The 18290-nt window shown below is 43.4% G+C and overlaps 1 protein-coding gene across 3 annotated transcripts in view; it reads left to right on the forward strand.

Moving 5' to 3' along the window:
- The first annotated feature begins 2985 nt into the window (after positions 1-2985).
- The window catches only part of peak1 (pseudopodium-enriched atypical kinase 1), an 88644-nt gene continuing 73339 nt past the window's right edge, over positions 2986-18290 (forward strand). For all 3 annotated transcript variants that reach the window (XM_053642386.1, XM_053642385.1, XM_053642387.1), the window contains exon 1: positions 2986-3230. The gene's annotated coding sequence lies outside the window, so the exon portion shown is untranslated. The remainder of the gene's footprint in view (positions 3231-18290) is intronic.

The raw sequence follows: 18290 nt of genomic DNA on the forward strand, positions 1-18290 counted from the left end.
TTTCCACTTGTTAAGATGTCATTATTTGCAGTGAAGTGTCACAAATGTTGGGACACATTAGAATAGTTGGATGGGTTCATGGTTGTTGTTCCTGGACGTTAGTCTTGTTATTCACATTCCTCATGTTGTAAAGAATATCTCTCTACATTTCTCCCACTCTCTCTTTCACGCACATTCTGCCCTGGCCTTGTAATATGAAAGCTGAGAGAATAAAATATATTCAGAGTATATTCAAGATAGTTTCACTTGCTAATATTTTTGTTATCTACTGATGACAGAGCTAGCTAGCTGTCTGCTTCAAAGCTAGTCAAGTTTCTAGTTTACTCTATCTCATCGCACCAAGTTTGGCGTTTATGCACAAATCATGCACTTCACTGAGTCGGCCATTTCCTATGATTATAGACAATGCAAAGAAAAAGGTTATACTTGTTTTAAAAATTGGCCAAACAATAGAAAACATCAAATATTGAAAGACATTATAGAGACCATATAAACACAGAAGCCAGAAACTGGGCTTTACTCAAGATTAGTCCTTGACATGGTTCATTGTACGTTCCTATCTCTTATGGCATTTCAGGAAGCGACGATCGGCTTGGTAGTGGAATTACCATCGCCCTTCCTACGTCCATTTCCACATCCCACTCAGCTCCACCTGCAGCCACCCACCCTGTCAGCTGGGGCCCAGATGTCGAATCATATGGATTGGATCCAGATAGGGACATTAATCACAACCAGTCGTGCAGATAAGAAGAAATAGAACACTTTACAGCACTGAGGGATGTCGGATACAGAAATGCTAAAATACCCATTGTTTAAAGTGGACGTTGAAAAGATAAAATCTCAAAGACTTAACAAAGTCTCAACCAAGCAGTAAAGGAGAGACAAATAAAACTGAATCGAATTGAATTCGTATCATTGTGTCTTACTTTTCAAATAAAATGAGACTTTTCTTCTCCTCTTCTAAAATAAGACGTTACTTGACCATCACACCCACGTGTTCCTTTGCCACAAAGTTGGAAGCACACAACTATATGTAATGTCTCTGTATGCTGGAGCATTACCGTTTCCCTTCACTGGAACTAAGAGGCCGAAACCTGTCCTAGCATGACGATGCCCCTGTGCACAAAGCGAGCTCCATGAAGACAAGGCGTGTTAAGGTTGGAATGAAAGAACTCGAGTGTCCTGCACAGAGCCCTGACCTCAACCCCATTAAACACATTTGGGATGAACTGGAACACAGACTGCACCCCAGGGCTCCTCACCCAACATCAGTACCTGACCTCACTAATGCTCTTGTACCTGAATGAACACAAATCCTCACAGCCATCATCCAAAATCTAGTGCAAGGGCTTCCCAGAAGAGCAAAGGGGGAATAAATCTGAAATGGGATGTTCAACAAGCGCACATGACTGTTATAATTTTGTGTCCACGAACCTTTGTTTTTATTACACTGAAGACATTTGAGTTTGAGATAAGGAGATAAATACGAGACAATAGACCAGAATTTCAGATTTCATTTCCTCATATGTACTTCTAGATGTGTTAAACAACTTAGAACATGGCACCTTTTGTTTGAACCCACCCATTTGTCAAGTGATCAAAAATATTGGAACATGGGACTGACAGGTGTTTCTTGCAGCCAAGGTGTGCCCTGTTAGATTGATTGTTTAAACAAATAATAGCTCTGAATGTCTTCTCTTGGTCTGAGTCCTACACTTCTCTTGTGAAACCTGCATTTGCTGTTAAAAAGCATAAACCAGCATGAAGACCAGAGAGCTGTAAATGGGAGAAAAGCAAGCCATTTTGAAGCTGAGAAAAGAGTGAAAATCTATCAGAGTCCTTGCATAAACATTGGGCATAGCCAATACAACAATTTGGAATGTCCTGAGAAAGAAAAAGAAACTAGTGGTGTACTAACACCCAGATATGGAACAGGTCGGCCGAGGAAAACGACAGCAGCTGATGACAGAAACATTGTGAGAGCTGTGAAGAAAAATCAAAAACAACAGTCAGTGACATCACCAACATCCTCTGGGTAGAGGTGAAGGTATCAAAATCCACCATTTGAAGAAGACTTCAAGTGCAGAAATGTAGAGGCCATAGCACAAGATGCAAACCACTCATCAGCAGTGAGAATCAGAAATCCAGATTGGAATTCACAAAGAAATACAGAGACGAGCCACAAAAGTCCTGGAAACAAAAGTAACCTCTACTAAAATGATGGAAAGGTCAGATTCTGGAGAAAGAAAGGATCTGCTCATGATCCAAAACATACAAGCTTGCTCAAGCATGGTGGAGGTCGTGTCATGGCTTGGGCTTGCATGCTTCTTCTGGAACAGGCTCAATAATCTCTATTGGTGATGTAACTCATGATGGTAGCAGCAGAATGAATTCAGAAGTTTACAGAAACAATCTGACTTCCAATTTACAAAGAAATGCATTCAATCCAGTTGGGAGGAACTGCAAACGCCTTACACTATCCTTACGATAATATATATGAGGTGTTGGAAGCAGGAAAAATGGGCAAGCAAATATATATATATATATATATATATATATATATATATATATATATATAATCCTTATGTTTGCCCATTTTTCCTGCTTCCAACACCTCATATATATTATCGTAAAGATAATAAAAATGAATGGGAAAAATGGGCAAGCGCATATATATATATATATATATATATATATATATATATATATATATATATGCTCAGATCCTTATGCTTGCACATTTTTCCTACTTCCGACACATTAATTTCGAGAACTGACTGTTCACTTGTTGTCGAATATATCCCCTCCCCCCCTTGACAGGTGCCACTGTAACAAGATAATGACTGTTATCCACGTCACCTGTCAGTGGGTTTAATGTTATGGCTGATCGGAGTATATACTGTTTATACTCCACTTGAGGCAAATCATGCCCGTTCCCGACATTCCAGCGTGCGCCCGCCCCACCTCGGCTACGCATGCGCGCGCCCGTCGCTGTGGTGTACACATAGCTGCTGTGGCCGAATCACGGAGCTGAGAGTGTGCGCGCGCGCGCGCGCGCGAGGCAGAGAGAGAGAGAGAGAGAGAGAGAGAGAGAACGAATGCGTGAGCGCAGTTGAAGCCACAAAATACAGCGAAGAAGCGGCGTTTTAACACAAAGACTCCACCATACCGAGAAGATGAACTACACGGATCCGCAGTGGCGAGAAAAGAGGAGCCGCGGCGTCTAAAGGGTAAGAAACGGAAAGTTCGCCTTCTTTTCTCGGCCAAGTTACAGAGAGAGAGAGAGAGAGAGAGAGAGAGATCTGGAATTCTCGCTCCTCGTCCTCGGTGCCGGAGTTTCAGTTTGTACCTGAACACACTGTCGAGGGCTTTGTGCATGTGTAACAGTGTATTTGTGTAACAGTGTATATGAGTAACGAGTGCTTTTGGTCTAGCGCGTGCGAGAGAATGAGAATATGTGGCGCGTGCGTGCGCGTGCGTTGGACTCTTTTCGATCCTCCAGGGCAGCTGTGCTCAAACTTAAGACGCCGCCACTGTTACTGAGAGTTGAAGAGTGTTTTCTTTCAACGGCACCGAGGAGTCACCTCTATACACACACACACACACACACACACACACACACACACACACACACCTACAAAAAAACCCCAAAACTATAGTCTCTCCGAAGGTTCTACTGTTAATTTACCATGAGCTGTGCGCTTTTAGACGGGCTTTGGTGATTAATAACTTTTCAAACTGCAGTTATTTCAGATGGATAGATAGATAGACGGACGGATAGACAGATGGATGGACGGACAGACAGACAGGCAGGCAGACAGACAGACAGACAGACGGATGGATGGATAACTGGATGGATGGATGGATAGATAGACAGACAGACAGACGGATGGATGGATAGACAGATGGATGGATAGCTGGATGGATGGATGGATAGATAGATAGACAGACAGATGGATAGACGGATGGATGGATGGATAGATGGATGGACAGATGGATGGATGGATGGATAGACAGATGGATGGATGGATAGGCGGATGGATGGATAGATAGACAGACGGATGGATGGATGGATAGATAGATGGATAGACAGACAGACGGATGGATGGATAGACGGGTGGACGGATGGATGGATGGATGGATAGGTGGATGGACAGACAGACAGACAGACAGATGGATGGATGGATAGACAGATGGATGGATAGATAGATAGATAGACAGACAGACAAACGGATGGATGGATGGATGGATGGATAGACGGATGGATGGATGGATGGATAGACAGATGGATGGATGGATAGATAGACAGACAGATGGATGGATGGATGGATGGATGGATAGATAGATGGATAGACAGACAGACGGATGGATGGATAGACGGGTGGACGGATGGATGGATGGATAGGTGGATGGACAGACAGACGGATGGATGGATGGATGGACAGATAGATAGACAGACAGACAGACAGACAGACAGATGGATGGATGGATAGACAGATGGATGGATAGATAGATAGACAGACAGACAAACGGATGGATGGATGGATGGATGGATAGACGGATGGATGGATGGATAGACGGATGGATGGATGGATAGACAGATGGATGGATGGATAGATAGATGGATAGACAGACAGACGGATGGATGGATAGACGGGTGGACGGATGGATGGATGGATAGGTGGATGGACAGACAGACGGATGGATGGATGGATGGACAGATAGATAGACAGACAGACAGACAAACGGATGGATGGATAGATGGATAGACAGACTGATGGATGGATAGACGGACAGACTGATGGATGGATAGACGGACAGAGCTGGATGGATGGATAGACGGACAGATAGCTGGATGGATGGATAGATAGATAGACAGACGGATGGATAGATAGATGGATAGACAGACAGATGGATGGATGGATAGACGGACAGATGGACGGACAGATAGATAGATAGACAGATGGATGGATGGATGGATAGACATTATAGATGGATGGATGGATAGATAGATGGATAGCTGGATGGATGGATAGATAGATAGACAGACAGACGGATGGATGGATAGATAGACAGATGGATGGATGGATAGATAGACAGACAGATAGATGGGTGGATGGATAGATAGATGGACGGATGGATGGATGGATAGATAGACGGATGGATGGATGGATGGATGGATAGATAGATGGATAGATAGACAGACAGATAGATGGATGGATGGATGGATGGATGGATAGATAGATGGAGCACTTTATTGGGCCTTGAGAGAAATTGTCTTGTGCAGAGAACACGGGTTACACTACCCGTACAGCAGTAAACTAGGTACGAGTAAAATAAGATTTAAAAAATAATAAAATAAGTAAGTGAAGCGGTTGAAGTGCAGGTGATGATCATAAGGCAGTTATCATGAATGTGTCCATAAGAAAAAGAATAAGTCATAATAAATACATTATGAAGAATGTTGTTATTGCACAGCTGTGTGTGTGTGTGTGTGTGTGTGTGTGTGTGTGTGTGTGTGTGTGTGTGAGTTGTACATGGAATTATTATATTGCTGTTGCCATATTATTATTCATCGAGGCCTAATGAAGGTCTGTGAGCTAAACTGAACGTGATCCTGCATGAACTTACTCATGTTTTTAAAATAAATATTCAGTCTGTGGCTGTGCAGGAAATTTTACACTATCATGTTTTTGTCTATTTTACTCTGTATCACAGTGTTGACCTTTTCAGCTCCAACCTTTTATCTAACTTGTATCTTTGCATGTTTCATGTAATCTGATATGCTGTAAATCGGTTCGGTTGCAATAAGGGCTGCTTTGCATGTCGCCCTGATCTCCGGGATAAACCATTTAAGAATTCCCCCTCACCCCTCAAAGGGAACACACAAACACAGCCCATGTTAATATCTTTAACCCATAATCACACTCATTCGAATGCGTTATTCAGTATCGCTTACGCATACAGTCTGTGTAGAGTAATCCGAATACCCAGACCGTCCCAGACAAATGTCTGTTTAGCCCTGAAAATTTCAGTGGTTAATCATCATGACCTGATATGGCCAAACGTTTGTGGAAACCTGACCATCACACCCACACGTGCTCCTTTTCCAAACTGTTGCCGCAAAGTCCGAAGCACACAGTTGTAGGTAATGTCTTTGTATGCTGTAGCATTACAGTTTCCCTTCACTGGAACGAAGAGACCCCAAACACTGCTCCAGCATGACAGAGTCTCTGTACACAAAGCGAGCCCCATGAAGACCTGGCGTGTGAAGTTTGGACTGGAAGAACTCGAGTGTCCTGCACAGAGCCCTGACCTCAATACCAACTGAACACCTTTGGGATGAACCGGAACACCGACTGCACCCCAGACCTCCTCAGGACCTGATCTCACTAGCGATCACAAATCCCCACAACCACGCCCCAAAATCTTCTGGAAAGCCTTCCCAGAAGAGCAAAGGGGGAATAAATCTGAAATCGCACATGACTGTTATAATTTTGTGTCCATAAACCTTTGGCCATACAGTATAATTTCCACAGAATGGCAAGTTCGAGTTCTCCATTCATCCCTCCAGGCAAATGGAAAGCCGTTACAGTAAGGGAGCGTTCACTGACCGCGTTGGTCTGAGAAAGAACAGACGATGAGATTATTACAGAGGCACAGTTACAGACGCAATCCACTGGTCCCAGTTTCCTGTCAGTTTTACATCACGTACAGCCGCCATCTTGTTAGAGCGTCAGCTTTATTATAGGTTACAATAGCTTTCTTTTGATTGCGCTTGTGTCTGCTTTGATCATCCCTGAATAGCTGTCCTCAGGAATAATTCTGCCGATGACAGATGATTGATATTCAGTGGTTATGCTTGTCCACTGAAACTAATGCGCTTGAAAGGGGCTTCAGTAGATTAATGTAACCCTGCGAACTTCTTGAAAGAAGGAAAAACTTTTTTGCTAACTTGTAAGCAAGCGAACGCTATCAGGTGTGAAGTGCTGCATCGTGACGCGGGTGGACGTGTTCTGACACGTCGGATTACGATTACCGTTATTACCGTGTCTCGCAGACAGAAATGTCAACGTGGAACAGAAAGCAAGAAACAGCACTGTCGCGTCTTACTCCGAGCCGGATGATTTCGGACACACGGTGCGTTAGGATTTTCGTCTCGATGACCTAGAAGTGCTCTAGGAAAAAAAAAAATCTAACCACGGAATACGTACAGGAAATGGTTTAAGTGAACTGAGATGTCCGTTCCACTAAAATAAAGTTATTTCTATCTGGATATCTGAATGAAAACGTTTCAGCTGTGTATCTGTAGGACACCGCGTTTAGAGTCCCGTCAGGATCTCGGAATATTTTCAGTAACTAGTACGGGTCATTCTGTAACTACATGCACATCACTAAAAAAACCGTGTGTAGTTATGAGAACGAGGAAGCGCTAAAAGTTCCTGGGAATTACACACGCCTTTCCTCGGAAGCGCGACGCCTGAGATGGGAACTTGGATTTGGATTTTTGACCGCCGTGCATTCAAGCTCAAAAGTGTGGACGCCTCCATGCTAACTTTTTTTTTTTTTTTTTTTTTTTTTTTTTTTTTTTTTTTTTTTGTTAGCAACACGCTAGCCAGCTGTCAGCCAGCTGTGTGACGAGGGATGTCTATTTTCCTCGTCAAAACGGTGAACCGTACGGTCCGTGTTATAGATTGAACAAGTGAACGTCTGTGTGTTGATTGATCTAAAGTAAGTACTTGTATAAACCGTATAACTCGTGTGACACCAGCGTGTCGGAACGTTTTTCTGACATTGCCCCAAATCCCCCCTCCCCCACCGTCCAACCAAACCCCCCCCCCCCATCCCCCTCTCAAAGCTCCAAGCTACAGAACAGGTGTGACCTGTGGGTCGGGGGCCTGTGTGTCGGTATGAGGGACAGAGAGGGAGCAGGGTCTCACACACACACACACACACACACACACACACACACACATACTTCGGTCAGTCTGAGAATTTTGTTGAAACCCAAACAGTTAATGCCGTTAAATGTTAAAACACAAATAACTAAATAATATGGGTGTAATTGGACAAACAACTCCAACTCGTCTGTGTCTCAATACACAATACGTGCCTTAGGTTTCCATTTTCAGTTATTTTAAATATTCAAACCAAAGAGTACATTCATTAAAACGTAATTACGCCACAGTGCTCGTGTGATCCATTCACACTCTTCAACAGCGTATAACAACGCAAAAGCTGGAAAGAAAGCGACAAGATGAAACCCTTTTCATGCATAAATATTGTGAACATGTATCCAAATTCCTTGTTTTTATTATTATTATTATTATTATTATTATTATTATAACTTAAAACTGCATAAAAACTATTTTTTTTTTTTAAAAAAATCTTCAATTTAAAAAAAGTTTTAAAACTCAAGGGTCTGGCACAATTTTTTAAATTTCATTTTGGATTTTGTTTGGAAAGTTTGTGAAGATGCACTCGAGACGTGTTGAGAATAACGAATGGTGTGGAGAGGAACGTGTATCGGCGTATCAGTAACTAGTACGAGTAATTCTGTAACTACACGCACATTTACTAGAACACGTGCGTAGTTATGAGAACGAGGCGTGCATGTCCGGAAGCACTAAAAGTTCCCGGGAATTACACGCGCCTTTCCTCGGAAGCGCGATGTCCGAGAGGAACATGTATCAGGACGATTAAGGTTAAATTACCGTAATGGTCTCACATGATTTGATCTTATATTTTCCTAATAATAGTCTTAAATTTACTCTCCGTAAGTGCGGACACTCTGTTAGCTAGTCGCGCTGTCAGTCACGCAGCTGTCTCGAGCCCTGTGTGATGATTCCTTTATGCAGGATTGAATCAGTGAGGAGAGGCGTCCTGAGTGCAGCAGGTCTGCAGTACTAGCAGCAGTGTATAATACACACATTTGATGCACGTGTCACACTCTAACACATCACATCAGCATGGTCCATTACCCTGAGGTGCTCCCAAACACCATAACTTAAACAGTTTGGGGAATTTTCATAGCCGTTACTGATTTCTCGCAATCTAATATGCTCGGTGCGTGAGAGCAGCGTGTGTCGGAGAAGCCTCGTCTGATTCGAGATGGGGGGGTTACTTTTTCAGAGGAACAAGTGAGTGCGGGCTTGATTAAGATGAAATGTTTCACACCTCACAACATAAGCGGTATTTTATGAGAAATCGCCTTCTTTTGTCGTAGTCTGTTGAATGTATTGTTTGAGACGCAGAAGTATCGAATCGCGAGCCTTGTATCAAAACAATATGATTTGCCGCATCATCGCAACCCCCCCCCCCCCCCCGCCCTCCTGTTAGTAGATGGGTAAGTATTTTGGAAGGTTTCGAAGACCATTAGAAGAAAGCATGGCTCATCGGTTTTCCAACATGCTTGTGCCAGTGTGTTTTTAAGCCGTTAATTTACTTTCTTTTTTTTAATTGGAATGAGCCTGATGTGGGCTCAGACATGCTATGATACCATTAACCCTGGCAGCAAGCTCAGGCCTAATATCTTTCTGGGAATGTATTTCCAAAACTAAGGGTGTTTTCACACTTGGTCCAATTTCGGAGGTCTGAGTTCGGTCCTTTTTAAAGAGGACTCGAGCGTGAGAGCACCCTAAATGTCCTCTTCTATCTTATCCTTTTATACATCGAGAAAAAAAAACACACGTACAGTTGTGGAACAACATCCTGTGGACAGATGAGACAAAGATCAACTTGTAGCAGCATGATGAGAAGAGTATGGAGAAGGAACTGCTCATGATCCCATGGCGTGGGCGTGTATGGCTGCCAATGGAACTGGGTCCCTTGTATTTATTGACGATCTGAAAAAAGCAGTGGCATGAATTCTGAAGCGTACAGGCCTATATTATCTGCTCCCATCGGACGGCACTTCACAGGTCAGATGAATAATGACCCAATGCCTACTTTGAAAGCAACCCAAGACACTTTTTAAGGCAAAGGAGTGGAATGTTCTGCGATGGCCGAGTCAGTCACCTGACCTGAATCGCCTGACGTGAAGACATAATGCCCTGAGAACAATCAGGAACTGAAGATAGTAGCAGTAAATACCTGGTAGAGCCAAGAAAACCCGGGGAAAGCCAGTGTCTGGTGATATCTATGGCTTCCAGACTTCCAGGCCATTGACTGCAAAGGATTTGCAACCAAGTATAAAGAATGGCAATTTTATGTATGATTGTTAGTTGGTCCAAGTGGAAAATCAGGGCACATGCCCTAAAGTGCTGTAATTCCTGTATCTTTCACCCAATTTGAAAAAGAAATGTGTACGTGTCCAAATATTTATGGACCTAGGTGTGTGTGTGTATACTACATACCCGAGCACACAGTATTTTCTGTTGCCCTGGACAAGACACATCCTCCTAAATCGTGTCTGCTGTGGAAAAAAAGGTCAGTGTGTATTTCATGTCACTGTCGAGGAACCAGGAATACCGCTGAAGCCAAAGCTACTGTCCGTCCTCAGGTCGGCTCCAGAAAGCAGGATTTGTGAGTTCATGGAAACAATGACTTTTTCTGTCACAGCTAGAAAGATTAGCTGAAATCAAGCTTAATAACCGTTGCAGCTTATACACCGGTTTGTGCCCCGGAGCAGGTTGAGCACACGCCGAAACGTCGACGCACAGACGTCTGGTTAAATATTATTAATAAAATGCAAACTTGCCACTTTAAGCGTCCAGATATATCGAACCTAAAGCTGTTTATTGCAGTTGCATGGACACAGAAGTGTGCGAGTGTCTTTTATAGTGTTAATTCATTTCTACTGGCGAAGTTGCTGCTGTCTGCTGTAACTGCAAGCATTTAATCATTTTCTCCCGTTCCAGCTGCACAGTCGATGCTTTCCTCGGTCATGATCAGCCATTATTTGGTACTGAAACCCTGTTTCCTGGCGCAGCAGCACGCAGGTTTGATGAACAAACTTTTTACACTTTTAACAAAGAATGGAAAAGAATAAATGACGCACAAATTAAGGACACAATGGCATTTATTTTGTCTAAATATTAAATGCAAGGTAAATGTCTACGGGACATTCATAACGAATATAATTATACGCAAGTATTAACTCTGGATTTTTATTTATTTATTTATTCATGCTACTTTTTATTTCTCGTCTTTCTTTTTTTTTATGTCCGTAGTCTTTGGAAGAGAACACCGAGTTTATTTATTTATTTATTTATTTATTTATTATTTATTTTTTTCAACTTTTTTGGAACTGGCAAATCCACAGGCAGAGGATTTATCCAATTTACCTCAGGATTGACTTCAGGCCTTCTGAAACTCCTAATGCGGAACCTCGGTTGAATTTATGAATAAAAGTTCTTCGTCTGATCGCGTTTGCTATCGGCCTGATCGCTTCCTCTAACGCCGCAGTGGGATTTTCGGCGTGTTCGCGCCCCGCTAACAGCAGCGCACCTTCCTGTAACTTGTTTGTCACTGCTGGAGCAGCAGGCCTAACGTAAAAAAACACTAACAAATGCATGTATCGTGATTATGTGCCAAATTAACGAGCATGAGCAGTGAAGTGGTTTAGAGCATTCTAGAAGTTTCTAAAGAAAAATGCTAATTGATGTGTGAAGTCGGAATATGTGCTTGTGAAATGACGGGATGTAATATCGTACTCTATAATCACTCACCGCTCTGAGGAGAAGATTAATTATAGATTTTCCAGCAATCAGGAGAAACATTGGCAGGAAAGTGGGGCAAATTTTCACATTTTTTAGGATGTATCTCTACATAGATTTGGGACTTTTTTCAAATTGTAATGACTGTGAAATTGTGTTGTATATCTATCTGCGTGTAGTGGAACGGGCACGGTGTGCATGGACTGTCGGGTCTTGCACTGAAATAATGGTAAATAGTAGGGACTAGCTTAGAGAATTACTTCATTGTTGTCTTCGCTATTCCTAATAAATAACCTGGGCAATAACTTTATTGCGTTCTGTTTTTTTTAAAAATTATTATTTCTTTCCATCAGCTTTCCTGAATTATGATGTTTTCCTCTCTCTTTGACCACAGAACTGACTCCCCACATTTTTTTATTACTCAACTGAGAGGATAACGGCATGCGCTAATATCTTCAGGGGAATTGTGTACGGTTGTATATTTGATCCCTGCATCTCTTGTTGGCTAAAGTAGCTACCTCATATCGTGTTGAATGAATACGAGGCTGTGTAACAGTGATGTGGGAATCTACATTGTTTTTAGCCTAAAATGGTTGGTCTAAACTAATAATAACAGTAATAATTGAAGTGGTCAGAGGAAGAATATCTTGCATCTTAGATTACCAGTGCTTTCTTCATTATTCTTAATGTCATATATCCTGAGCAAAAAGAACCTTATTGTGAATATTTGGTATAAATTTTGAGCGTTACGGATCGAGTCGCGTGAGCATTGTGTCCCGAAGTTAAAAAGAAACCTACAGTATAACACCTGCCGTCATACTGAGTGTTTGGCCTGAGGCGTTTGATATGTGATACAGATGTGTACACACACACACACACACACACACACACACACACACACACGCCTCTCACATACCAGATTTTCACCCACTCAGTCTGGTTACATGAACCCGTAGCGACACACACACCCACTCACCTGACACTTACTGAATAGTTCTGGTATTTCTGATGCTCCTTTTCTCCACCCCCAACTTTTGTATATAAAACTTTACTTTTTTTTTTTTTCCCTCTTTCTTCTTCTTTTTGACTTTTTACTGTTCCCAGCAGAGATTACAGAGATTACCATAGCAGCAGCAGCACACAAACAAACCAGGCGGCTGGTCCGCTTACTGCGCGTTACCGGGGCACGTCCGAGCATTAAACCGAGGTTTCCCACGGCATCGTGTGATCCGGACGCACCTCTGGTGGGTTCTGTTGTAAACTCTTAAGAACGGCGTTCTGAGAACCGCAATTTCCATGAGCAGCTTTTGGTGATGAGAAAGCAGAAGACGTGAAGTCAGTCACAGTTGTTTAAACATTACTCACACCAAATGAGTTCGTTTATTCATTCATACACCGTCAGTAAGCACTCTACCCTGGTCAGGGTCATGGTGGATCCGGAGCCTACCCCGGGAACAATGGGAGTGAGGCGGGAATACACCCTGGATGGGAGGCCAGGGCACCACACACACACACACACACACACACACACACACACACACTCGCACGTAAGGGCAGTTTGGAGTCACCAGTCCACTTACTGGAATGTTTTTGCGAGATGGGAGAAAGCCAGAGTTTTTAATGAATCATAAATTTATATCAAAATGTTGTTTATATTAAAGGTGAAGTTGCAGAGAACAGCCTGCAGAGCTCCTTGTGTAAATGAAATAAAACAGCAGCAGGCTGTGTGTGTGTGTGTGTGTGTGTGTTTGTGTGTTTGTGTGTGTGTGTTTGCTTTCATTTGGCATTGGTCTTGGACGCTCCCTGTCCTCAGCATGCCAGGCACTGAGACGCACTAAATTTAGCTGTGCTCCACCCCCGCCCCACCCCCCCCACCCCCCCATGCCAGCTGATCACTCTCTCATGTACTGTGTTTCACTGGACTGTCTTTCTCAGCCTTTAGCCATCTCCCTAAACACCTTCCTGTCTGTTTTCACAGGAACAGTTTTATCAATAACCGCTCCAACGGTTTTTATTTGCGCGAAAGCGAGGCGGAATCGACACGCAGGGAAGACCGAGAACTCGATCCGTCCGGTCCGACCAAGGAATCCTTTTACATTTCGTGTAGCCATTCTTATTTCTTTTTTTTTTACTAATTCTATATAATGCACTATTGTAAAAAAAAAAAATTGTAACCGGACGTATTGTGATATGGAACTGTATATCTGCTGGTATGTTGCGAGTGTTTAAGCGTAAAGTGTAAACAAACTCTGTTGTTGCTGGATAAAAGGATGCAGTTTCAGATGGATCAGTATCAGAAACACGTTTGGGGTATTTTCAGATCCAGTCCACTGACGCATGCGCTGTTGCCTGAGATAACGTTGGTCTTGCATGTGAGCACGGGTCACAGACTGTCCTAAGGCATGTCGCTGTCATGCTTGTGATGTTTAGTTACGGAATCGGCGCACGGTGGCTTAGCGGTTAGCACGTCCGCCTTACGCCTCCTGATTCGGGGGGTCGAGTCCCACCGTGGCCCTGTGTGTGCGGAGTTTGCATGTTACTCCCCGTGCTGCGGGGGTTTCCTCCGGGTACTCGGGTTTCCTCCCCCAGTCCATCCTTTGATGATGTGACGGAATTTTGTGTGAAATATAATTAAATAATAGTTTGCTCACAGTGAGTATTGTAATTAATTGATCCGTGCGTGTTTTGGATATGCAAAGCTGCACGAAAGATGCGATCATTTGTGTACCGTTCATCAATTCATCGCCGAGCACAGTGGTCATTAATTGACGTCACTCTGAAGTGACGCTTGACTCGCTCCGATCCCTCTCTCCCCGGATCTCGTCCTCGCATCCTTCGCTCGACTCGTAAGGGGGTGGAGCGAAGACGCGAGGAAAGGAAACAAAGACGCACAAACAAGAAACGAGAAGCACCGCTTGTGTCCAACAAGTGCTGGTGTCACAGCTACACTATATGGCCAAAAGTTTGTGGACACCTGACCATCACACCCATATGTACACGTTGAGGATCTCATTCCAGATGTTATAATAACTCTCCACTCTTCTGGGAAGGCTTTCCACTAGATTTTGGGGCGTGGCTGTGGGGAGTTGTGTTCATTCAGCTACAAGAGCATTAGTGAGATCAGGCAGTGATGTTGGGTGAGGAGGCCTGGAGTGAAATCGGCGTCCAGGTCATGCTTGAGGGGTTGAGGTCAGGGCTTTGTGCAGGACACTCGACATCTTCCACTCCAAACTTGGCAAGCTGTGTCTTCATGGAGCTCGCTTTCTAAACAGGAGCACTGTGATGCTGGAAGAGGTCTGGGCCTCTTGGTTCCAGTGAAGGGAAGCTGTAAAGCTACAGCGTACGAAGACGTGCTATATAACTGTTCCAACTTTGTAGCAACGTTTCCCAGTGTACTCTTGACTGTCGAATTGACTTCATCCAGTCTGAAATGTTTTCAGTCTCACAACTGCAGCACATAAGGAGCAGCATATTTTAGCTGTTTTCTCGTCTGTTTTCTTTCCACGCATTAGTCAACGAGTCTGTGCACCCCCTATTGTCCTCTCTCGGTGAGCACCACTGCGACGCAGCTTCCAGATGATTGGAATAGAGCCAGCGTTTCCTGACTGAAGCCGAGAGACGGTTTATATTTCAGTTATTCCGAAAGGCTTTGATTGCTTAAACCCTCAACAAAGTTAAGTGGTGGAGTGATGTGTGGATTAGTAGGTGGTAAGTGGTGTAGGAGAATTGGAGTACCCAAAGAAATCATGGACCTCTTCGGCTCGCGCTCTTCTCCTCCGTCGTATTTCGTTACAGAAAGCGCTTTGCTGACACTTCAGGCGATAGATTCATACGGTGAGGATTATTGATGAAGGCCAGCATGTCATAATCGCCGAGGTCTTGTGTCTTAAGCGCTCTGCTCAGAATAGACTGACTTGCCACATATTATAGGCCTATTCAGATTATAAAATATCACGACTAGTACCTCGTACATCACAAATATGCTGTAATCGCCACCAGCAAACATTTACTTATTTCAATAAATGCTGTAGAAAGCTACGAATTCGAAGGCAGGGCAGTATGTGGGGTCAGGACATCAAAAGCATTCCTTTCATTTGACACAAGCTGCTTCTCCACAAATCCCCCACAGGACGAGGAAAGCAAATAAATGCTTTTGTTTGATGGCTTTACAAAACAGGCCCGGGACAAAGTGACAGCCTAAAGCATGCTAAACCTTTCTGTTTAAACACTGGAAACGTAAACAGAGTACTCGTAGTCATTCTCTGGCTCTGTTTAACTCTGTGTGTGTGAAGCATTCGTCGTGTTGAACTGTTTCAGTTGCTTTTGTTTGATGTGTTCGTTGCAAACAGCCGAAAGTCTGTACATTTTGACAATAAACCTGATTTGGAATCGGGGGTGAATAATTTTGATTGCAACTGTATGTGTAATGGGGTGTGTCTTGTGGGATATGTGTAAATGAACTATATGAGGTGGGGTACATCCATCCATCCATCCATCCATCCATCCATCCATCTTCTATACCGCTTTATCCTTTTCAGGGTCATGGGGGGAACCTGGAGCCTATCCCAGGGAGTATCGGGCACAAGGCGGGGTACACCCTGGACAGGGTGCCAATCCATCGCAGGGCACAATCACATACACACTCACACACCCATTCATCCACTACGGACACTTTAGACTCGCCAGTCAGCCTACCGTGCATGTCTTCGGACTGTGGGAGGAAACCGGAGTACCCGGAGGAAACCCCTGCAGCACGGGGAGAACATGCAAACTCCGCACACGCTCCCCGACCCTGGAGTTGTGAGGCGAACGTGCTAACCACTAAGCCACCGTGCGCTGGTGGGGTACAGTTGAGACCAAAAGTTCACCTGCTCCTAGGCTAAAAATATTCAGTGTCAGTTTTTCACACATTTCATGTTACTGTACTTGTTCTTTTGGTAGAAATTTCTGCTTGGCACATTGTCATAATCAGGAGTTAATTGGGAGTGAACCTGTAGCTGTATTTTAAGGGCCTACTTTCAGAACCGGTGCCTTTTTGTCCCCGAGACCGTTGGAAAATCCGAGCAACTCAGCCAAGACTTTAGAAAAAAAAAAAAAAAAAGATCGTTGAAGTCCACAAGTCCGGTTCCTGCTTAGGAGCAATTTTCAAACAGACATCTATACAAACAACCGATTGAGATATAAAATCTCTTGGGACCACCCGGACGCTGCGTCGTTCAGGAAAGAGACGCAGAGTAACCCCCAGGGATGAACCATCTTTGGTTCCAAAACTTCTGAACCCCAAGACGACAACAACAAAGGAACTGGTGAAGGAGCTGGCATCAGGAACCCAGGGCTGCAACTAACGATCGTTTTCACAATCGATTAGCCGGACGATTATTTTTTGACTAATCGGATGGGGGCGGGGCAAACTTTCAGTACCATTCGTTTATTTAAAATAAAATCCACAAACTGAGTGTTACAAATATAAACGTCAGACTAAAACTTCACACAACTGTTTGTCCAATTATATACGACTGAAAAGAACCCAACACACACACACACACACACACACACACCAGAATATATATTCTTCATTTAGGACTGTAGTTTAATTCAGTGCTTTTTGTGCAGCCATAAAAAATACTGCATAATTATTAGTTTATATAAGTTTATATTCTATAATAGCATTTATTCATTATTTTTTATGGATGCACAAAAAGCACAGAATTAAACTGCAGTCGTAAATTAATAATAAAATCTCTCTTTCACTGCACCTTGTGGTTTCTGTTACTCGCTGCCTTTAGGAACATTATTTTACTTGTTTACTTTTGATCGTAGTGTCTTAATTAGACGTTACAGATCTTACTCGCGCTACACCGTGTATCACCGCACGTGAGGAGCAACGCGGCCTCGTTACTAACACATCGCTTCCGTTATAATAAACGACAGGAGTTACGCTGCAAGCGCGCAAATACAGCATATAATGACAATAAACTGGAATTAAACTAAACCTTTTAAGCGACTCGCACCAGTTTCCCCTGCCCCTCTCACACAGAGGAGCATTTTGGATATAAAGTTTGTGCTCGTGCTTCCGTGCTACACAACCGCCTGTTTGTAGTGTTTGATCTTCTCTGCTGTGTTGAATATAAAATGCACCCCTGCCTGAAAGGTCTGCACACGGTCTTCCTCAGTCACTTGACGATCACACCTCTGTCTGATGGTGACTGAGGTCACGATGTTGGCACCGTGTATGGAGGAAATAGGGTGAGGCGTTTAATCCAAAGAATTCCATCCCATCTGCGAAGCATGGGGGTGGCAGCATCATCGTGGACCGAACTGAACAAGTGTGTCTGAGCGAGGAGACCCACGATCCTGAGTTACATCAGTTCTGTCAAGAGGAATGAGCAAAACTTCCTGCAAAGTATTGTGAGAAGCTCGTGGAAGGCTACAGGAAGAGCTTTATTCAAGTTTAACGGATGTTCAGGCAGCAACACCGAAAAGTGTGTGTAAACTTTTTGACCCACTGAAAATCTGATCTAGTAAATAAAAGCTTAAATATATTTGTCTCTTAGATATTATTTTGAAAGAAACTCTTATGGAGATAACGATGGAAACCCTAAACGACTTAACATGGGGAATGTATCCTAGCTT

The sequence above is a fragment of the Ictalurus furcatus genome, chromosome 14, assembly GCF_023375685.1.
Source record: "Ictalurus furcatus strain D&B chromosome 14, Billie_1.0, whole genome shotgun sequence".
In the NCBI taxonomy this organism is placed as follows: Eukaryota; Metazoa; Chordata; class Actinopteri; order Siluriformes; family Ictaluridae; genus Ictalurus; species Ictalurus furcatus.